Below are 24,581 nucleotides of genomic sequence, written 5' to 3'. Positions count from 1 at the left end.
GGAAACCAACCCAAAGTCAAGGGAAGTATAGATTTCAAAGTAGGACACTGTGTCTACCTAAGAAATTAAGCAAAAACAGAAGGAAAAAAACTTTCGGACAAATTTTCTGAACCGTACAGAATAATCAATAAGCGAGATAACGAACATTCTTTTAAAATGGAAAACCCTGATAGCGCAAGAACTTACAAGGCATATGTTAGCCGAATAAAAAGAGCCAAATTTCCAGAGATGGGTATCACATCCCTCCTCTACTGATTCGTCAGATGCAGAAAATGAGCCCCCTGGATCAAGATTGGCAGAGCTAAAACCCTTTAATTTCAAGCAAGACTATTTCGAGAATGACAGTGATGAGGCAAATTTTCAAGAATTTTTAGCTATGAAAAATCTAGTTATTCCAAAGGAAAAATCCCTAATACCAGTAAGAATAAAAACGCCAAAAAGCTCAAAAAGTTCATCACCAGAGAGCGCGAGAATATTAGATTATGCAATATCCCCAAAAACCCATTTTTTCTCCGATAGAATTTCGACCCCATGTCCCCTCAAAAGATTTCCAGACGAAATTGTTTTCCCTGCAATACCCATAGATAGGCCCCTGTCCTAACAGGAGAACTTAAACAGAGCAGTAGAAACACCAGTTATTGAGTCAAAGAAAACTCACCCCAACGATGTAACTAAAACGAACCTCCGAGAACCTATGAATCTAACATATTGCCCCATAAAAACGATTTAAAGTAATGTTCTCAAGAATAAAACTCCCAAGGATGACCAGCAAGGTCAAAATCATTATATAACTGTCTCCAAGGTCAAACCTAAACAGTGGACTTCATGGAGGGAAACCCTAGTGCAAAAAATGCCCCATCCCCCGAAGGACATGGCATTCAAACAGTGGAGGAACCCCGCAAAAACTCTTTATTCCTCCCAAAGCTTTCAAGAATCTTTCAAATCTCCCGAGTTGAAGGCTCAAGACGAGGACTTAGGAAATTAACCTTCTACTTCCAGAGGAGTAGCAATTTACGAAGGAAGGGCAGGTGACACCTCAAAAAGTGCCACCTCTAAAAGTTCTAATTCAGATTTGTCGGAAACTAGTTCCGAAGAGTCTGACGGCAAATCAGATCATATAGTAGTTAAAGGAATAGGAAAATCAAAACCGAATTCAGCCACCGCACACGCTTAGCAAACGAGATTAAAAGGGCAATAATTTTTGAAAAAACAATACAAAAAGTTTTAACTTATTTCGCTAGAAAAACCTAAAAAGAAAAAACCACAATAAACAGCGGAGAAATAACGACCAAGTCAGGTAGAACGGTTAAAACACCTAACAGATTAAAATATCCCTAATTGATTTAGACAAATTTCAAATCTAATAAATTTAACACTATAATAAACTTAACACTGTGCTAGTAAAGTTAACCAATTAAATATTAATGAAAAAAAAAATAATAATAATACGAGTGAGGTCAAGACACTGGTGATCAGAGAGAAAGGTGGGAACAGAAAATAACCAAAGGTAGGAAGCTCGTGGTCGACTGAAAACGACAAGTGGTGTTGGACCACGTTTTGTGGGAAGCCTGGGGAGGAACTCAAAGCCCATGCATCTTTTAATTTGTTGTGGACGTGCTTGCCCTCGGATTTTCTATGAAAAATCAACCCATGTCCTAACCAAGAGGGATATTATCCAAAACAAGAAATTACCAGTACAGAAGCGTCTAATTATATGAAATATTTTGTCTTAGTGCAGATTATAATTATTTTAAGCCTATACATAAAATAGGATACTAGTGTAATTATGTGCTGCACGCTTGCTTATTCCTGTGTTTCTTACTCGAGAAATATAATGTAAAATTAAATTGTATAACGATTATTAGCTACGCTTTAAAGTTATATCTCAACCAGTCATAGAGGTATATCACGACTAGAATAAAGCTCAGGAGTACTAACTTTACTTTCCTAACCTATCTAATCCTAAAATATTTATTCTGTTTTACGCCTACAAATCAGTTTTCTTTGGCCAATGCCACAAAATGATTATATAATAATAAATAACCTAAGTAAAAAATAAAGTGCCTTTGAAAAAAAAAATATATAATAAGAAAGCAGTAAACAAAAGAATTTTGAAAAAAATGGGTAAAATTAATGATAAATTAATTCTAGAAACAAAAAATTAGACGAGGCTTAAGAATATCATCATAATCCTGGTTGTTCACGCAGTGGCCCAAGATATTGTAAAACATGGAGTAATATCCAAGCAGGAAAATTCATTGCTAGTTAGCCATGACGCATGGAAGATCTTTATGAAATTGGACCCCAAACCCTTTGAGACCTTGTTTCAACAAGTAACAAGACTAGACAGAAACACGAATGAGCTCAAAGATTCGACCAATTTCTGGTGAAACATACTATTGGCCGTATGTTTCGTATTTACGACATCCCTGACCATAAGAACCCTATTGACTTGTAATTGCGGAAAAATCCTGAGACGAAGAAGGCGAAAACCAAGAGAAGAACACGGGGACACAGCTGAAATGCACAGGTTAGACCCGGAACCCCCTGAGAACGTCTAAGCCAAGAAAAAGGGAAGACATTAGATAACGAGTGGGTATAGAGGTCTCCACTCGTCCTTGCTATGTCTTGTTCCCTCATTGTAAGGTTGTTTACGTAAAACCGTGTGGTTATGACGCTGCATCATGCGTTTCTTAAACATCACGGACGTGCTGGAACAATCCAGGCATGAAACATGTTGTAAAATTAGACCTCAAAGTTAACCATGCAATATAAACTCTGTTTAAATGATTATTTTAAATCTGATGTAAAATTAACTGAGTGTTGAAAGAGTGTTGAACACGATAAAAATTTAGTTTTGTGTACTAATATTAGTGTATTTATTTAACTCTGTCTCATAGCGTAAAATTCATGTACCCGATCAATACGTGACTTTTTTGTACTATAAGTATTTACTTTAAAGAACGTGTGATTCTGCCTCGTTATTTTTATTACAGGAAGTGGATTGACACATTGGATATCGAGCATTACAATGAGTTGCCCCGTGCAGATACAACCTAGTAGCATCTATTTTCATCATACCTCAACCAACGAAGAGTACCCACCATACACTCCAGGCAATTTTCATCCCAGCTTCGTCTACGAAAACAACAGTTACCTTTGATCATTGTTTCTTCGACCACAAACCATATTACGTATCAGGTAATATTATATTTGAATATCAGTATCCAGTGCTGTATCGAACTATATAATCAAATAAATGCTGAGAACCCCATCGATCAGTACAAGATATAAATACATAGATATCGCCTTTGACAATCATTATGGACCACAGAGCCATTTGACTGTATAGTGACGATATTTGATGATCCCTAAAATTATTTATACAACGCAGATTCAGGTGTTAGATCCCTTTCAACCATCTCTCAAGATCCATTCTATCCCCTCTGGGTAGAAAGTTCATATCTCTGTTATGTCATAAATGTACGAGATAATTTCTGAAAACAGGACCTAGAAACCAAAATTAACCCCAGTGACCATGGCAGTGACAATATGCCCCTCCCACAAGTTAAAGACAATATGTTGAAGGAGTCACTATAGTTTGATGTCAACCCGTCCAAATCCAATCTTCAATTCCCCGTGATTAACCTAAGAATCACCGCAAAGGTTAATAGACGCAAGCCATGAGCTAACAATTTTATAAGAGACACAAAAGAACAATTTTATACGAGAATACATTCTCTATGTGCCTCAAAATATCCCAAAAGATATAGCAACCCATGAACTATCGAAAAACAGGTGAAAATGAACTCTGATGGCATATTCCAACACTTATTGGTGGACTTTTTATTTCTCAGCTTGCAATACGAGAAAGCCTGACGTGTGAACGCAGTCGTTCTTGAAGTGTTCCATGAAAAAACCAAAGCGTAGGCATTTCAAAAATTTCTCCAAGACGAAGAGAGTAAAGGAAAATAATTTACAACAGAAGGATTGAGTACGCTATAAAGACTCAAAGGTACTGAAATAGATGTGAATTTATATATGTTACCTCTTAGTAACTTTGATAACTCAAAAATTCCAATATCCCATCATTAACGTTGCGTAGCAAAACATCCCCAGTGAAAGTGTTTTAATTTTACCAGTGAATATGATAAACACAATATTGTGTGTCTTAGATCGTTTTTGTATGTTGTGTTAGATGTCCAGATAGAGTTATGTGTATCTTTGTCAAGCTATTCAATTAATGTAACATAAAAGGAAAGTAGTGTGCCATATAAACAGCAAAAAAAAAAGCCTTGTAAAAAGTGAATTCAAAGAAAAAAAAATCTTTAGTATAGTAGTTAGCCTAGAACCATGAATAATCTTATGCCGGTAGATGAATTTTAGATAGGGATGTAGAATAAAATAAGAACAGTAATGGAGAAAATTGTTAGCACTCCTTATTAGGCCATAGCATAAATTTAAAATAATGATGTAAAAAAAATAATTAATAAATTGTAAGCATTCGAAAGCCCAAAGGTAATCAAGTCATAATGACGGGACGTCATTAATTCATTGGGACGGGTAATATGTACCATTAGAAAAATGCGATATATTTAAAATACCAAAATAAAGTTCCTTCCTTCTAAAGATAATTCCGACTTCTTATAATTAAGCTAAATCTAGTTGCAAAAATGAAAAGTCCTTAATCAGCAAAGAGAAAAAGTTCAGTCACTTTCGCAGGAAGTTTAAACGATAAGAACCGTGTGAACGTCTAAATTATTAAAAATATTTAAGACGTATTATTGGGCGAAGGGTTCGCATCCTTGGTCCACTTGAGCCAATTGCAAACCTGTCCTTACAGCACACAACGAAAAAAATGTATTTGGTAGGTCCGAAAAAGTGCCTTTTGGGGGTATTCATATTTGTGGTTCAGAAGTACTTGGACAGAATTACTCGGTGTATGACCACAATCATTCCTTGACTTTTGTACTTCCGTCACCATTATTGTCGTTTGAAGTGACTCACTGCTGTTCACCTAAATATGTAAGTCTCAATAAATCTATTGCTTTTTACCTGTGTTTATTTCATTTTATGTGTCCGTATCTAGCCTAATGATAGCTAATAGTTCGCATGTCTCCAAAGGCACGTTCCCAGAGGAATCTGATCTCCAGATAGCTCGAGGAGAAGAGGTCACATTTATATGGCTACACATTTCATTTTATCTCATTAATTGAGGGTGGCGTAAGCCTTGTTGGCACGAACCTTAGCGCTATAAGCGGCGCTGTCGGAGAACTTATAAGGTGTAAGTTCACAGCTTCAAGGTACGATATTAGATTTGACGCGGTCAATATTTGTTACCGCAACCAAGCCCAGTTTACAGCCTTTTACAGCCACATTTATAACCACAGTAGATAATTCCATCGCTACAAGTTCGACATCATTGCTCATAGACTCTTTGATTATAGTTATCGTGGCGTTTATTATGCGACATGCACCGACGATATCTAGCTCCATAGTTAGCAGTTTACGAATCAGAGTGTTCGTTCGTGAAAATAATGCCCTCGTGAGCATCAGTCGTACAATAAACATGAAACGAGTAAGGGCACTGAGAAACAGGTTAGATTTCGATTTGGTGTCGGCATCAAGCGTACCCGAATTTTTCACTGCTCTCAGCAGTGCTAGAACTGTCAGAAGAACGCTCCACAAGGCTTCAAGAAACTCAAATCTGGAAGACCGCCTTGTTTCTGAAAGTCTCTTAAGATAAAGCTTGCCTTCAACATCTTCTACACTCTTGCGAAAAAAACTGAAGTGCTTGGATCCCCCGGTGAAAAATTTATAGACTTGCTGTAAGACAAAAAACACATTGCACGTCAAGGAGCTTGATTCACAGCAGTGTTCGACGACATATTCCCTCTGTGGGCTAGGCATCCGAGGCATCAAATATTTCTTCCTAACTTCTTGGAAACGTGAACTTGTGTTCCGTCGAAGCACCCACTTATGTTACTAGAAAAATCATTGCATTGAAATGCCAGTTTGTCTTCATTGATACGAGCCTTCCGTAATACTTGTAGAATTTTTTCTGCAAGATCGACTCCTTTCTTCGACTCAGAATCTACAACGACCAGTAAACACTCTTCAGCTGCACCCTCTTTACCAATGTACCGTACATCTATAAATACACGCTCTTCATGGCTGATAGCGGGTGTTTTGTCAGCAAAGATACCAAAGAAGTCAGGTTCATTAATTTTTGCTACAATTATTTGAACCAGTTCGGTTCCAACAGCCACAATTATTTCATTTTGGCTATACTCGATATATAGCTGCTTGCGGTGACATTCGGCTTGCTCTGATTTTGCATCCAATGGCCCATTTCGATGCTGTGTCTCGAAAGAAGATTGGCTAGCTCAACAAATTTCCCCTGTCATGATTCTTCCCACGAAATGCCAGCCCTTGTTTACCTACAGTGGTTGTAACATCTAGCAACATGTATATAATGAAACACCCTTTTTCCCTTTCTTTTTCTAACTTTATATCTTTCATTAATTTCGCCTTATTAACTAATTTGGCAATGATTTATCTCTCTATATAAAACAAATAACATCGCTTACAGAAGCTTTGAAACCATTTGATTGAAAGTGGGCAACAAACATTCAAGTCTTGACGCCCTTGCTTTGCATTTTGTACCAGTTTCTAGTTCCTGTTGTAAAAGAAGAATCTTTATTTATTTATTTTATTCAACACATAAGAAAGCCATAGGTTTGTCCCAGTAAAAATATAACATAATTATATTATTTTCTGTTATATAGTTATATTATTTTTCTGTGAATTATCAGTCATGTATCAGCCTCACTCAGCCTAGTCGGGAATAGAACCTCAGCTCCCACGATTTGAAAGAGCTGCTCTACCCATTCGGCTATGTACTGGTTTCTTTATTCGCGGCCAGGTCCAGTTGGAAACTATGAACAGGCAAAGCAGTAGGCTAAATTCTTCCCGATACTATACTCTAGTCGCAGGTACTCGTTGTACCAGTTTCTAACAAACCGCAAGGGGTGTCCGGAACTCTGGACTTAGATTTCCTCGTTTATTCTGAAATTGATTTTTGGCTGAAATGGTCCTAGTTCGATAAGTTTCAGCTTTTCGAAATCTGACAGTTTTTCTTTTCTGGGCCCGGGATTGTGCTTGACTCTTATGATTCCAGCTTGCTGTAAACTTTCGGCTTCAGATTCTACTCCTTCCATTCTTGTTACTTTCTGAGACAGGAATTTATCTGACTAACTAATAAGCCTAGTTCTATATTTGCTCATTGATCACCCTATGTCTAGTATTTGCATTGCAGCTTCAAATTCGATAGTGACAGAATCCAACTTAACTTCAAGTGTCAGTCTTTTTGCTGCCTTGGTAAACTCAATAATGCAAGAAAGAAGAACAAAGATATTGCTAATTCTTACCATTTCTTCGTGGTCAATTTCTGAACAACGAACCAATGTTTTTTTTTTCTTTTGCCAGACTTGAGAGGACAGGTAACTTCGATTCTTTCAGCTGCACCTTCTTCTATTGAGACTCTAATATTTGTCAAGGGACCAGGACAAAATTACCCAAGAGGTATGTGAAACATTGCTTTGATTATACCACAGTCATTTGTCTGTTTTTATTTCATGCATTCGAAAAATTGAAAATCTGGGAACATATTCGCAAACTTTTATAAGAAAACCTATCCATAGCCTATGAAACTTGAAAGATAATTTTAAAACTATATTGTTCTTAGTTTCTTGCAGGCAATTTGGTACACTAGTTCAGTTCAATTTTAAAGCATACCTCAAAAGAAAAGAGAGTAAGGACCCCAAAAGCGGAGAGCAAGCTCAAACGTGTAGAGAGCTCTGCAGTATAGTAACACTAACACCACTACATGATACATGTATTTACGTATAATCCAATATCTCTAAAACTCACACGGCCCCAATACTCCAATCCTGTAGGGAAGACCACTGACCAGGACTGTCCTCTAACTTACAAAAACAAAATCAAACTAGGTAAAAATACAAAGAGTTTGCATATTAAAACGACGCGTAAACTACCTTTCAAAATATCTCTTTTTTTATCTTATATAGGCTAATAAAAAATTAAGGAAAGATTTGTAAAAATTATTCTAATCTTATCATTTCCTTGTTTATCAATTACAAATTATTGAGTATTTCGATCAATCTTTTTAAAGATTATCACTGCTTTGACAAACTGACCCTCTTTGATCAAATTTCCACTCAATTCTATATTTCAACTAGCTAGTAACTTCTTTGTGGTAAACCTTGATCTTTGAATTTTGATACTTAACTTTCTGTTGGTGCCAGCTATCATATAAGTATTCACTATAATCTGGAGAAAAGTTGAAGATTGTAAATATACCAGAAATATACCATAGTCATATTGATTTTAAACACGATGCATGCAAAAACCTAAAAAATGACACAACTTGTTTACAGTTAAAACCATACTACAAACTTAATTTTAATATTTTTTTCAAACCTAAAATTTCTTTTTAATTGCTCAGGATTCTTCCTAAAAGCAGGCCTGCCCATAAAGTCTAGAAAGAACTCTCTACTGTTCGTAGAGACGAAAAAACCCCATTGTTTTCCCTTTTTGAATCCAATGTGGATGTACTAAAGCAATCAAATGAGGTTTTAGACAGTTTAATACCTGGGTTATTGTTACAGTTTGTACTATTTAGTATAGTTTACATTTTAGCATTGGACAGCCTGGTCTTTTGCAAATGCTAACTGTATCTTATCTGAAAAAAAAAACGAATGGGACTTTATTTAAAAATAAGATTTGGCCTGGACTTTTGGAGTCTATTCTATCAAATTGTGTGATTACAACCAGGACATCTGCTTAACTTTTGTAAGAAACATCTTTTATCAATCTCAGAATGTGAGACGTGAGGCGGCTGTGACTGCAAAGTACTAAAACAAGAGGCACCACTGAAGATAGATTCTAAACTTTTAGTTGACTTAAATTGTACTTAACTATGTTGCTGTTCAAGATAAATTCGCTCATGACAGGTTCTTCTGCAGTTCTATTTGAGCTTCCTGGTAAGAGCCATTTTGTATATCAAATAGAGAGGTATTTTGCAAAATCTTGGGCCTAATCTTCACTTTGGTACCATTTTCCAGTTCCTCACTATGATACTTTTGAATGTGGGAGGCTTGATAATCAGAGTAAAATTCGTAATACCTTTCCTCTTATGAAACAAACTTCACACACAAGCTTTATTCTAGTTCTGGATCTTTTCCTTTGTTCTCGAAATATTTTCATGAACTGATGATACAAAAAATAAAGCGGTGTACCAAGTATCCTTTTAAGTTCAAATGCAGCATTGCACTAATTCAAATTGCAATTTCTAGATCACTGAGAAACTTGATAACCCGTAAAGTTTTTTCACTCTTGACAAGCTGGTTTAGTTTCCAAGCAAACATTCTTGGGCTCATGAATTCATTCTGATGTGTGTATGGATTATACGATTTTCTTTCAGAGTAGCAATATAACCCAGTTCACTGGGTTTCCTGTCTTCTTTTCTTTTAAAGTTTTTATTCGATGAAGTCTTAAAATAAACCTAATGTCACAAAGCAGCAACATTTTGGAATCTAACATCACAAATTGTTTCTTTCTCTTTCAGTTTTCTTACTTCATACCCTTGGCTAAATTATTTGTAATAGGGGTTTTGAGAATAAGAGAAATAGGTCTAATTCTAAATAGGCTTGGTACTACCTTGCAATTCCATGGGCTCATGTGTTAGCAAAATATTTCAGCTGCTTCTGGTATTTTGAAAAACAACAACAATATTTCCCAACAATTTCTTTCTCTGTCGAGCCACTGGAATCGTCCCAGCCTACCAACATGTTGCAAAATGTAAAATTTTGCAACTTCGCAAGGCTCTGCCTGTCAAGTTGTTTTAGGGAATGGACTTAAATTCTGAAACTCAAGGATACCATAAATAATTTTTGTAGTTCTTAGGCTCTGCCTGTACAAAAGTGCAGCCAGTACCAAACCTGGAAAAAGGAGGACGGTTAGGCAGAGAATTTACGTCCCTCTCCCGTCAAAACCAATTAGCAAGTCAAACATGAATGAAGAATAAAAACCTTCAGATGACGACAGCAAGGAATCAGCCCCGGACTGATTTTATGAACACCACACAACCTCTTAGATTTAGTTTTGGAATCTAAGGACAATGTGGCAGCTTACCAAAACCGAGCAGGTCCTCCAAGAAGTAGCTGCCAATAATCTTGATATAGTAGCACTGCAGAAGTGAGATGGACCAGTTTTGGCAAAAAAAAACACTTGATAATGAGATCCCTCATCAGCTGGACTCCTGTCAATGATAGAGTAATGTCTGCGAGGTTCCAGGGACACCACATCAAAGTGACAAAGAGTGTTTCTATGACACTCTAAACTCAGTCTCCAAGGATATGCTGCGTCATGACATGGTTATATTTACCAAAGACTTCAACGCCAAAGTAGGCAACAATAGATCCTACTGCCCAGCATTACTTGGCCCACATGGATTTGACAACCAAAATTAAACTGGAGCCCTACTTATAGATTTCACTTCCACAAATGATCTCATGATTGGTGGAACACAGTTTAGTAACAAAAATATCCACAAGCATACTTGGACCTCCTCTGACGGCACAACAAGAAATCAGATCAACCACTTTCTTATAAATAGGAAAAGGTAATCTAGTTTCCGAAACGTAAGGACACTCAGAGGAGCTGGCGCTGGCTCAGACCACAGTCTCTGTATTGCTAAGAGTGTACTCAAACTGAAGATCCCAAAAAAGAAGACAGATCCCTTCATGCCCCTATATGACACTGATAAGCTCGCTGAACCGGAAGTCAGGAGGAAGTTCTTTTTGGGTATCCACAACAGGTTTGAGGCTCTTAGACATCTTGGTGAAGGAGAGGGAGACGTGGACAGTATACGGAGTAGCATAAGAAACACTTTCAATAATGTTGCAAAGGAAGTAATTGGACATAAAAAGACACAGAGACTGGTTGATCTCTGATAAAACTTAGAACTTGATCCATGAAAGAAAAACACTGAAACAGCATTTAGTTTCATCAGGGTTCCAGAACGATGCAGTGATGAAGCTGCTGGTGCATAGGGATAAGGACAAGCTCGTAAAGAAAAGTGGAAGTTCTTACAAAAGGACTTTCCTGGAGCACAAGCCAGCAGAAGCAGAGACGGCAGCCAAAAAAAAGGAGATTCCAAGACAGTCTACAGGATCACTAATGAGATGATCAGCAAGTGGCAAAAAATTGATGACCCTGTCAAGGACAAAAACAGAAGAATAGTCACAGAAGAGAAAGAGATAGAAGAACTCTGGGTCAACCACTTCGAAAGTGTCTTAAATCGTCCAAACTGATCAATCTCCCCAATATACTAAAGACTCCTTTGCTTATTCTTGAAATCAACACCAATCCTCCTATAGAAACTGAGATAATTTCAGCATCAAAGAAGCTGAAGAACTCCAGGAAACAATAGAATTTCTGCTGAAATGCTAAAAACGTCTGTTAGATCCTGTGTCAAAACCTGGATTCTACCGTTTAGCACAATATGGGTTGCTGAGCTTGTCCTGAAAGAGTGGATGCGCAGTACCCTTGTGAAACTATTCAAAAAAGGTGATGTCACGCTGTGCAACAACTGGCAAAGAATCAGTTTGCTCTATATTCCGGGAAAGCTCCTTGCCCTCATACTTCTGCATTGTATCCAGCCAAGGATCAACATGCATTTAAGCGACAAACAACATGGTTTCTGCCCAAACCACTCCAGTGCGGATCTCATTTTTGCATTACAAATGATGTTAGAAGAGACAGATGAGTGGAGACAGAAGCTATGCCTAATTTCCATAGACTTTAAGAAAGCATTTGATTCTGCCCATCAAAAAACACTCTGGAAAATCATCAAGTACTATGGTGTCCCTGACAAACTCGTAAGACTAATTATGGCCCTGTACGAGAGCACAGAGTGTTGTGTACAGATGAGTGAAGGCCAATCGCGATATTTCAGGATCATTTCTGGAGTAAAGAAAGGATGTGTCCTGTCCCCTTTTCTCTTCATACTGATGATAGGTTACATCCTCCATGGATGTACAAACTATGGAGTCCCAATCAGAAACGAAAAGAGGATTGCTGATACAGATTTTGCAGATGACATTAATCTCCTCAAATCAGAAAAACAGAAACTCCAACAGTTTTGGGATGTTGTGAGAGAAACTGCAGTTTGGTTTGGCCTCAGGATAAATGCATCAAAAACTAAAAGTATGGCTGTCATAGGATCCCCCCTCAATGTAAAGTGCGGTAACAAGGATGTAGAACAGGTTGTTCAGTTTAAACATCTGGGAAGCACAGTAGAGAACACAGGGGCAACAGAAAAAGAGAACTGTTCTTGTATTGAACAGGCTAGTGGCTCATTTACCAGGCTTAAACAGATTTGTTGCTCACAGAAGTTCACAAACTGGTTAAAACCTTCAGTTTTCAACAGTAATGTCCTCCCAGTTATGTTGTATGGAAGCGACTGCTGGAAGTTAAATCAGCAGCAAGAGAAGAGACTCCAAGCCTTTGAGAACAATTGTCTGCAAAGAATCCTCAATATCAATTGGACACAACATGTCTTGAACCAGACAATATATCAAATTACTGGGCAACCTCTAGTCATCAACATGATCAGGACCCAAAGATGGAAGTACTTGGGACTTGTTGTAAAAATGGAAGACAACAAAACACCAAAGTCCATCCTCCAGGGGCAACCAATGGGAATGCAGCAAAGGGGAGACCAAAGAACACACTACGCCAAACATACCAGAGGGATCTTCTCAATACAAATACGTCCATACAACCCCATTAGGTAGACGTTATGGCAGCAGCCCATTTGAGGGACGACTGGTGTCTCTTTGTTGATGCCCTGGGTGCCTCTGGAGGCACAGGAAGATCTAAGGTCTGAGGTAAGTCTTAGGCTAAAGAAGAAGTTAGCTGCTTTTGTCGTTGTTTATTCCTTAATTGGGTTTATTTTGGCATGAAAATGACAGTTGCATCCCAGTCTTCCCTCCTTAATCTCTTGATATAGACTTGGGCTGTATAAAAAAGTTTTGTGATTTTGTTCAAATTAATATTTTGAACCAACCATGGATAAGAAAGTAGTATTATGCTATATCTGTATAGTCCTACTACAAAAACAGTTGAAGTGTTGAACAGCAAATAGAAAGGAATAAATATTTTATTACTGTAGGCTAGAGATTGGTTTACGTACAATTTGCATCAAGGTTTGTGTTTTATCAGCAAGATCCAACAATTTTACATAAGTTTGGAGTCATGCCTATTAACGGCCAGTACCTTTTTTGCTTGACTATTTCATTGTTATGTGCAAAAGAAGAGGTATGAGCACAGTATACCCCTCTTCTGACAGAAACATAACAACAAAAGAATAGTGCCATTCAATTCCCCTACAAACACCTTTTCTAACCATAATGGTTGTTGCTGTGACAATGCACCCCTCCACCTAGCTGGAGAGCCAGATATAGCCCTGGACTATATACAAAAATTCAACAAAACACTGTAATATTGACATTCTTGCTTTACTATATGTAGACAATTTTGACTGATCAGATTTTCATGTTCCCTTCTATTTTTATTCACATTTTCAAATAATATAGCCTATTTATCTAACTGATCTCATTCCTTTTGTATTAGCATGATACTGTTGACAGGTTAAGAATAGAAATACCTGTAAACAAAGAAATACAACAATTCTAGCTAAGTTAAACAGTGGAGAAAAACATTATTTGAGGCTTCTTCTGAAATATAACCAAATGGTTGCTACTATGATAGTTGCATTGCATCTCCCCTCATGAGGCCAGGTATAGCTCTAAGTAACATAGTTTATTCCCACACTGTTATGTGTTGCTTGCATGGTCACATCTCTTCATTGACAGGGATTTTATTCTAAGCCTGGTTAGTGAATTTTTTGAGTAGCTCAAAAAAAAAAAAAAAAAAAAAAAAAAAAATGTAATAATAAAAAAATATATACTTTCTGAATCAGAATTTTCTATTGAATCAAAACATAACACCCATTTGTACTGGAAATGGTTTATCCCCCCCCCCCTAATGTGCAAACACATAGTCTGAGTTGTATGTATGCACTGAATTCTCAGAGGGTCACTGTCCTTTCAATGATTTAACAATTTTTCATAATAATGGAAAATTCATTGCATACAAAAAATTCATTGTATATATTTGCACACTTGAGGAGCGGAGGGGGGGGGGGTAAGTTCATCTCTAACACAAATAAAGGTTATGCTTGGATCCAGGATGAAATTCTGATTCTAAAGGTGGTAAAGGTCTACAATAGGGGCTATTGAGAAGGGAATACATTGACCCTACAGAGGCAATTGCTGTGGAAAAACAACACAGTACTATTTGACCTTAGATTACCATTTTGCAATAAAAAAAAAATATAGCCTAAAAGATGGGAGTCAATTGATACCTTTGGGGAGCTTCTTTGTGATATGTGGCCAAAACAGTGAGTCACCATACCAAGGGATAAAAAAAAGTGAAAAGGTTGGTAATTTTTAAGCTAGAAACTGGAAATAAAACAAAGAGTTGGAAGATTCCTTGCATGTCAGATGTGTATGAAATAAATGTCATTTATAATTACTTAGTTGAAATTCACAGTGTGCAAGAATTTGGATCAGTAGCAAGAAACATTTCCTCGTGTTGTAATAATACAACATTGGATGACTGATGCTCAAAATATGAAACACATAACTAAACATAAGGATTGTTGAATTGGAAAAACAAGTTTTTTGAAAGCACTAAAATGCTTTAGTGTAACAACCAAGGCAGTGAGTAGAGGGCCACCTCCATCATATACAGAGTAGTTTCTGACTTTTTAAGTTTTAATACTGCTCCTTGCTTACAGTTGTAAAACTTTTTTTTGTTATTATTTATCCTATAGGATTCATTTTTATCTTTTATTACTTTCAATTCTTCTTTTTGCATTTTGGGGGCTGGCAGTTCAGAAATCAGAGTAAGGCAAGATATAGGCTAAAGGCATTAATACTTGCTTCTGGGTCCTACTGAGTCATATTCTTAGTAGGGGGCCTCCCTCCGGCCACTCAGCGCGTCCCCTGGTGATGGATAGGGGAACGTCCTACAGATATGTAGGATACCTTCATAGGAGGCGCAGACCTAGGGGGAACCTAGTTCCTGGGGGTTCATAATTGAGACTGGGACACCCTAGCCCAGGGATCATAAATACAGGCGTTGGAGGAGGAAGGTCCCTAAGATGTACACAGTATAGGGCCCATTGGTGTGTGGACACCTCCCAGTGATTACAAACCTTCCCCCAGCAATGGGTCAAAGTGCTCGGTGCTGCAGAACACCGAACGGGAGGATCCCTTTCTAGAGGGACAACTGTGAAGGGAGATGATCCAGAACCATGGACAATAGCTTCTGTTAATGATAGAGAGGAATGGCATATTGCTATCCTGAAAAAAATGCCCCAAAACTCCTTCTCTTTTATATGAAATGGCAAAAAATAGAATAAGAACCTGTGCTACCACATCTGGGTTAACCGACAGTCTGATATCTAGAGTTATAAATAGTAGAAATGATAATATTATTGTTGATGATGATAATGATAATGTTTTATTTACCACATCTGGGGCAACCAACGATTATTTAATTGATTTGACGACTCTCCAGTCAAAGAACACAGCAATATTTACCTCAAAGACATCACTTTCACTTGGAACGTTAAACATGCGAACACTTGCTAAACCGGGAAAAAAGGAATTAATTTTAAATGAAATTGACTGCTACTGTTGGGATATTATTGGATTATCAGAGACCCACCTTCCTCAAAATGGAATAGAAACCATAAACAGGAACACCCTCATCACCTCAGGACAAAGCAACAGTGTTCACTGTCAAGATGTTGGCTTTCTACTCTCAAAACTTGCTAAAAAATCTCTACTTGCCATAAATCCACTCTCAGAGCATATAATTACTGCAAAGGTTCCATTGCTAACATTTCCATCATCCAAGTTTATGCCCCTGACTCTTCCCAGAGTGACCAAGATGCAGAAGACTTCTACACCCAGCTCCAACACACCATAGACCAGGTGCCAAAGAAGGATGTTCTGTTCATCATTGGAGACTTTAACACTATTGCCAGACAATCAAATGCAGGTTTCAAAGACATAATGGGCAAGTTGGGACATGGGAGACAAAACCTTAGGGGGGAAATGCTCATAGATTTATGTTGTGATAACAAGCCAACACAATGATTTTCATTGACAATACAATGTTTCAACATGGAGAATGCACAAAGGTCACATGGAGATCCCCAGACAGCAGAACCTCAAATATGATTGACCTCATACTGGTCTGCAAGCGTTGGAAGTTGTCAGTGCTGAATACACTATCTTTGGCCGGTGGTGATTTTGACTCAGACCATGTTCTAGTCATGTCAGAACTCCGTATGTACCTCCGAAAATCCCAACCACCCAAGAAAAGCTACCCAAAATACCATGTCAATCTCCTAAAAAACATCAAAACAAGAAACAAATATAAAACTGCTATCTCAAATAAGCTGTCAAGCATCCAACTCTTGGGAATCCCAACCACTGAGGAAGTCAACGGTCTGGTTGATGAAAGCACCTCAATCATCAGAGAAACGGCTAATGAAATCTTAGGAGTACAGTCCCGCTCTGATAAACCATGGATCACACCCGAAATCATCGATATCTGTGCTGAAAAACATATTCACGCCAACAAACAAGACAAACATAGCCAGGATGAATACAAGAGGTTAAAATGTTCTAATAGAGAAAAAAATATGGCAGGCTCTGCGCCGATATGTCAACAACAAGTGCAATGAATGCAAAGACGCCTTCAAAAAAAATGACAGCCATTACATGTACAAAAAAGTACAGGAACTGTCAAAAAAGAAACCCGCAGCAGCAACAACCCTGTTAGATAAACATGGACAACTTATCACAGATTCTGAGGAGAGGCGGGGACACTGAAAGGAACACTTTTGCCAGAAACTGAACCCCAGAATAACCATTGACCCATATATCCTACTGTCTTTTCAACTACCAGAGTACCCAGTTGATCCAAGTCCACCACCATTACAAGAAGAGGTAGTTGCTGCTATACAATCCCTGAAAACAAATAAAGCTCCAGGCCCAGATGGCATACAGTCAGAGCTAATTAAGTTGGGCCCAGAAGAACTGGTAGAGGTCTATCATAAAGTCACATTAGGCATCTGGGAAACAGGCCACTTCCCCAGATCTTGGGTGAAAGCCATGATTGTCCCCCTTACAATAAGGGTGAAAAAGGCGATTGTAATAACTACAAATCAATTAGCATGACAAGCCAACTGGCAAAGATCCTAAAAAAAAAAATCCTACTTGACTGACTAAAATCCCTGACAGACCTCACTTTAGAGGAATATCAGGCCAGCTTCCAAGGATATCAATCTACTATAGATCATATATTTTCCACCTGGCAACTGATGGAGAAAAAGATAGAAATTGCAAAAGAATTGCTCTTGATGTTTATTGACTTTAAACAGGCCCTCAATTTAATATGGTGCAACAGGCTTTGGCACATACTTCTGCATTATGGAGTCCATAAAAACATGGTAACGTTGATCAAAGATATGTATTTGAACTTCTGTAGCCAGGCTCAGATGCCTGAGGGATTGACAGAAGAGTTCCAGATGTCAGCAGGTGTTCTTCAGGGTTGCCTCCTATCCCCTCATCTATTTAATCTGTTTCTAAATGCAGCTTTATTACTAAAACCACACTTGCTAAAACCACAGACAATTAAAGCTGATGACAAAAGGCATTTGAAACAAAATGTCTCCATTGCATAGCAGGGATCATCTACATCAACCAAGTATCCAATGGAAACCTCCATAAACTCCTCCACTGCTCATACACTATCATGGACCAAATTAGAAGTCAGCAACTCTGCTGGCTTGGTCATATTCAACCAATGTCATCAAATCAACTCCCCAAAATCATGTTTGAAGGACAGGTACATGGCACACAACCTTGTGGCCAACCTTGTAAGAGATGGTAAAACAACTTCAATGGCCAGAACCCCACCCAACTCCTGCATCGTGCACCAGATAGATCCAAATACTGTCGCCATATTCAACAACTAGTGAGAAGAAGCCCCAATACAGCCACAAAGGCTGAATGGGATATAAGTCAAAAAGTAAGTCAAGTTTTATGAAATAAAGAGTTCTGCTCACCTTATAAACCAAAGACTGGCAGGATTTATGCAAGATACTAGGGTATAGGAGTGCTTTTATTGATGTTAAGTAAAGATTGCCATCTAGTAGTGTCTATGGTTAATCAGAAGTTAAGATTTTGGAATGGTAGCTACCTTCTAACCATTTCAACAACAATAATAAAGCTAAGAAACATAAAAAACAAGGATTTGACAAGCTACACAAACTTGACATCTTCTGGGTCATATCTATTCTAAGTTTCTTGACATCTTCAATCTTGAAAATGATTGCTTTTAAGGGGCAAAGAAACTTGAGACAATATCTACCAAAAAATAACAAAGTGAGGAGAAAAAGTGCTCACAAGAGCTGGTGTAAGGTTGTGTACATGATTTTGAGGTTTATCATGGGAAGGGCACTCTTGTTGAAGATGACATAGAGCTAGATCTTGGAGTTGGAGGCAATACAGTTATATGTCTGATGAGTACCTTGCCAGAGAAAATGAACTACAAGTTTTAGGCTACTTTGACAACTAGTTTTTGAGCTGGAAACTAATGAGTTTGCTCAAAATATAAGAATTCTCCTGCATTGGTACACCAAACAAAGCACACCTGAAGGGCTGCCCACTCCTCACAGATGATGAAATGAAGAAGTGAGAGGGAGGAACATAAGATTACAAAACTGATATTCATTCCAGTATTATTGTAGTGAAATGGTTAGATAATAACATGGTCTGGTTGGCTTCAGCATATGCAGGAATAATGTCACAGGATATATTAAGATGCTGGAACATCAAGAATAAATCCAGGGTTGAAGTTTCAAGGCCAGTCATGTTTATGAGTAAGAATGCCATATGGGTGGAGTAGATTTAGTAGACATGCAGACAGAGATATGCCAAACTCATCTTTACACACAAAAATGGTATATGAGAATCTTCTGGTGACTTTTTGACACAACAGGGTGCAATACCTGGCTTCTTTTCATGTCAGATATCAGAGTGCTGACTTCAAGGACAGACAACTGATGATCTTGAGAGGCTTCAGGTCTTAAGTTGCTGTAGGGTTATATGCCCTGGTGCATGTGATGCCCCAACATAAATGTGGTTGACCATCCAAAGATGACAAAGGAAGTCCAAAAACAAATATGACCAGCAATATTTTCTCAAGCCAAAGGACTTGACCACTAGCAAACAGACTGGCAAGCAGAGCCACTGCAAAGAGTGCAAATCAGGATATACTATTTTGTAATGCAAAAAAATGTGACCTTCCACTATGCTTTACTGCCAAAAACATATGTTTTCTACACTAAGTGAAAGTACCCCATTTTTATATACATTAGAGGCTAAAGTTGTATTTTTGTATTAAAAGAAAGCAAGAGAAGGCAAAATGTATGAGAAATATAAAGTTTGGGCTATATATATATTCTGCATATATAGTTGGGCTATCAATTATTCTGCATATTTTCAAAAAAGAACTATTTTCTTTACACATTTCCCACTCAATAGCATCTACTCTAGACATTTACCCCAAAGGCATGTCTGTTTCTTAGCTATCTCATTAGTGAGTTGATTAGAAAATTTACCACTTAGTCTAGGCCTATACCATCACATTGTTGTGAATTAGTGAGAATGGTTGGTCAAAATGCTATTTGAAAATGACTCAAAATGTTGGTAAATTTTGGGTAGTCTGTATCTCTGACCTATGAATGGAAAGTGAGCATACCATTTGATGCCTTTTTTATACTCTTTCTGAATATAATAATTGCTTCTTGTGCAAATTAAATTTTAAGCCCATTATGGATCCTCAAAGATGCTACCTTTTTCTCTTACTTTTAGTTATGTAAAAGGATTAGAAACTTCATCATATGCAGAACAATTATAGCTAGGCTAATACATTACAACTACAGCTTTCACATACTTTATCCCACCTCACCCCTCTCATGTGCAAATATATGACCCAGATCATAAAGGTGATTTCCTATGCATTTTCTGGTTCTTAATTAGGTAAATTTCTAGGTGGCACTATAATTTAGCTACAATGAAAGTGAAAACAACATTTGATGCCCTTTTTATACTCTTTCATAATATAATAATTGCTTCTGCCACAAATTACATCTTGAGCCCTTAAAGAGGCCCTGAAGATATTTTATATGAATTATGAAAGAGCATAAAAAAAGCATCAAATGATGTTTCCACTTTCATCCTAGCTAAATTATATGGCCCACTGCAAATTTACCATGAACCTTACTACCCCCCTAAAATGCAAATATATACCCTGAATTGGAATATACCCTGAATTGTTGACAGCAATGTTTTGAATTGCGAAATCCAGTGCTATTTTTGTCAATGGGATTTGAAAAACTTGAAACAGTAGGAAAACAGTTTGAATTGAAAATCAAGTATTTTGTAGCTTAGGTTATGACTTCTTTGTGTTGTTACAAAAATGAAATACCTTTGGGGTTCCTTTAAGGGCTCAAGATGCAATTAGCAACAGAAGCAATTATTGTATCATGAAAGAGCATCATGGGCACCCAAAAGGGGGGGGGGGTGTCTGCCCCCCTGGCTGAATGATGCTGCCTTATTTTTATATTTTTGTTCTGAGATTTCTATTATATCACATTAAAAGTGCCAATTAGACAAGGTTTGCCCCCCCCCCTGGAATTCAGCTTATGGGCACCCATGAAGAGCATAAAAAAGGCATCAAATCATGTTTTCACTTTCATCCTAGCTAAATTATAGTGCCACCTAGAAATTTAACCTTGATTTTGTCACAGTCAATTCAATTTACAGGTAAACCAGTTTAAACAAGAGTGATTCTAACAGAGGTATACAATAAGGGAACTGGATGCCACTATTATTTTATTAGTAGTATTTTCTTTAGAGGACATAGACAAGAATGATATCTCTGAAAAAAAATTATTGAATTATTTTTAGTCACTGAAAACTTAGGTAAAATTTTACTTTAGATACTTGTGGCTATCTTGGGAAGGGGTAAGGTTAGGAAAATGAAAATTTCAGGGATGGGTCTATAGGCTAAATTATGTCCCAGGAAGGTATTTTTGAAGTACCTACCTCTACTCCTTCTCCCTCTAGAGGGCCCTGACCTTTGATGACATTTAAAAATCTGTGTTATAAAAGTGAAACCTTGTAAAATAAATCTTCTGCTTAAATGAAGTACAACAACATTGTTTTTAGCTTCACAACTTTGCTCAATCCCAATTTATAAGGTTTTAAAGATATGCAAATAGCCAACATTTCCTAAATTTTGAAAAAAATTGATAGGGCCTATGGCTTAAAATTCTACTCAAATAACAGGAATTGCAGTAAATTTTTTTTTATTCATATTATTGACTTATGAATAAAGTAAACATACCACTCAATGCCATTTTTTATGCTCTTTCCAAATATAATTAGGCTATCATTTTGTCAGGAATGAATCTTACTCCCACCCCTATATACCAATTCAGGGTATATATTTGCACATTAGGGGGGGGGGGGGGAAAATTTTAAACTTACCTCTCATATACATCAGAAATAAAATATACCCCCACCCTCCCTAATGTGCAAATATATACCCTGAATTGATATATATAGGGGTGGGGGTAAAATTCATTTCCAACAAAAAAAATATTATTATATTTGAAAAGAGCATAAAAAAGGCATCTAGTGGTATGTTTATTTTATTTGTAAATTCAATTATATGAACAACAAAAAATTTAATGGAATTAAATTATCAGAACTAAACCAAGAGAAAAAGAAACTGAAAATTAAGGTAAAATAAATGTTTTGTCAAAATTTCAATAGGTCCTGTCATGTAGGCGAATTTCAGGACCATCTAGAGAGGAGTGGAGGTAGGTACTTCAAAATACCTCCCTGGGACATACTTTGGCTTGTAGACCCATCTCTGAAAGTTTCATTTTCCTAACCTAATCCCTTTCCAGGACAGCCAAAAGTAGAATTTTACAAAAACTTACATAAATGTCTTTTTATTCTATATGTGAGCAAATGTCGTTTTTCTTCTTCTTCTTCTTCTTCAATTATAGGCTTCCGATGAATCCATTTAACCTTTTTGGTATTGTCTGATTATGTCAGGGGTGTCCTGGGAAATCAAATATAGAAATTAGACTATTATTCTTTAATAATAGAATTTATACATCGTTGATGAAACCACCTATATTTAGGCAGTTAAACACAGCTTTGAACAATTCGGCATCATCCGTTGAAGAGTGTCTCCTTTGTGTCAGTTGGTCAATATTAGGGGTTAGCTTAAGGCGCTTAAATATAGCAGATCAAGTTAGCCATTCTTTTTTATGGTTTAGAGTTGCCACAGGGCATCCAAAAAGGACATGGTTGATGGTCTCATCGTAGGTTTGGCATAGGAGGCAAAGAGGGCTCATTACTGTTGGAATGGTTGTTTTGACAGTGATAAGTTTGGCCGTTAAGGCCAGTAGCATTTGATGGTCGTTTTTCTTGTTCTTCTTCTATTTAAAAGCAGGCGGGCTTGTCAGTAATACATATTTAGCCCTTTTCCTTTTGCTTCACTCTGTGGGCTACAGAGCTACTGGCTTGATTGCCTCATATTTATTAGATAATTTCAGATATCTTTCAGTATATCTTTCGACTCTAGGAGTTCAATTATCAGATGATAGATGTCGATTTCTATGCTCTGTGTGCAGGTATAGTTGGCTTGGCTCTTGGCTGATAGGTTTTTCTTCTTCTTCTAATTCACAGCAGGCGGGCTATTCAGTTGTTACTATTTAGCCCTCTTCTTTTTGCTTCACTCTGTGGGCTACAGAGCTACTGTCTTGGTTGTCTCATATTTATTAGATATTCTCAGATATCTTTCAGTAGATCTTTTGATTCAAGGAGTTCAAATATAAGATGATAGATATCGATTTATGTGCTCTGTGTGCAGGTATAGTTGGCTAAGCTCTTGGCTTATAGTGAGATTTTGTGGTGATTGAAGTATTTTAACAGTTTACAAAGCAAGGTATGTTTTGCAGACGTCAGCATATTACATTCAAATAGGCAATGGTCAATTGTTTCATTATTCATATTACAATGCCTGCAAAGAGGGGACAGGGGAATTGAACCACTTGAATTAGAAAGCTTATAAGAGAATGCAAGGAAATTTAGTCCATTTGTTCTAGAACGAATTCTATGATAAATTTTAGATAGATACTTATTGGGAAAGGGGGAAAGGATAGGATTAATCTTATTAAAATTAATATCTGATAGCCTCCATCGGAAAATATCTCTAATTGGGATTGGTTTCCCACTTGGCTGGTCAATATTTATAGCATTTTTTGCTACTTCATCAGCCTGATGATTACCACTTATACCAGAGTGGCTAGGAATATACTGAATATAAGTTCTTATGCCACTTGAAGCTAGATTACCTATAATACTAAGACAATGATAAGTGTCAATATCCAGCTTATACTGAGGAGCTGAAGACAGCAACTCAAGGCTTGATAAAGAGTCAGAACAAACTATAATATTATTTGAATTAGCAATCAAGGGTTTATTTTCCATAAGGTGTTCTAATGCCATGATTATAGCATTTAACTCTGCAGACATTATATATACATTATTATACAATCTCTCACCCATTGCAATTTTCAGGTGAAGAAGGAAGGCACCACTTGCTACATTCTCATTCATTTTGGACCCATCAACAAATATTTGGAAATGGTTTTTATAAGTAATTGTATTAAGTTCAGGAAATTTTTTCTGGACAAAAGCAATGGGGGTTAAATCTTTAGTCCACTTTGAGAAATCAGTATTCATTATGGGGATTAACCAATTCCATGGAGGGAATTGGGGGAAAGTAGGTGCAATAGACTTTGCGGGTACAGGGAACTTCTTCTGAATATTGGCATTTTCATCTGCTATGCCTCTATACATGGCTGGATTTCTTAACCAATTATGTAGGGTGTGTGAGCTATTTGATTCAATTTTTGTAAGATGTTTTATCAAGAGTTGGCATGAATTCAAACTCAATTTTTTCCAATATTTCTCTTCTGTTTTTAAGCGGGGTTCGTATGACGTCCAGAAACGATACTAGTGCGTTCGGACCCCTAACTACGGCAATAGGACCCCTAACCATAGTTTGTACGAGGTCTGAACATTGAAAATTCACTTCTTCGTCAGTAAAGGGAAGTGTTTAAAAATTAAGAATCTTCAAGTGATCATTTTATGTGTCATTGTTGCCTTTTATAAAATGTGTATCAATTCCAAAATTTTCAAAGGAATTTTAATGGAGTCCTTTTCAAATACCCTATGACCATCTTTTTTGAAAATCCAAAAATC

General features: G+C 37.1%; 1 protein-coding gene across 1 annotated transcript in view; it reads right to left on the bottom strand.

Annotated features, from left to right (window-relative positions):
- Gclc (glutamate--cysteine ligase) overlaps positions 1–22,339 on the bottom strand; it is a 104,031-nt gene extending 81,692 nt beyond the window's left edge. Inside the window, exon 1 of the mRNA XM_089094537.1 lies at positions 22,244–22,339. The gene's annotated coding sequence lies outside the window, so the exon portion shown is untranslated. The remainder of the gene's footprint in view (positions 1–22,243) is intronic.
- Between the last annotated feature and the right edge of the window lie 2,242 nt (positions 22,340–24,581).

The sequence above is a fragment of the Artemia sp. Qi Xiang Cuo genome, chromosome 9 (assembly GCF_049724085.1).
Source record: "Artemia sp. Qi Xiang Cuo chromosome 9, ASM4972408v1, whole genome shotgun sequence".
Classification (NCBI taxonomy): domain Eukaryota; kingdom Metazoa; phylum Arthropoda; class Branchiopoda; order Anostraca; family Artemiidae; genus Artemia; species Artemia sp. Qi Xiang Cuo.
Note: the sequence above shows the minus strand (reverse complement) of the source record. Positions and strands in the feature narration are given on the sequence as shown.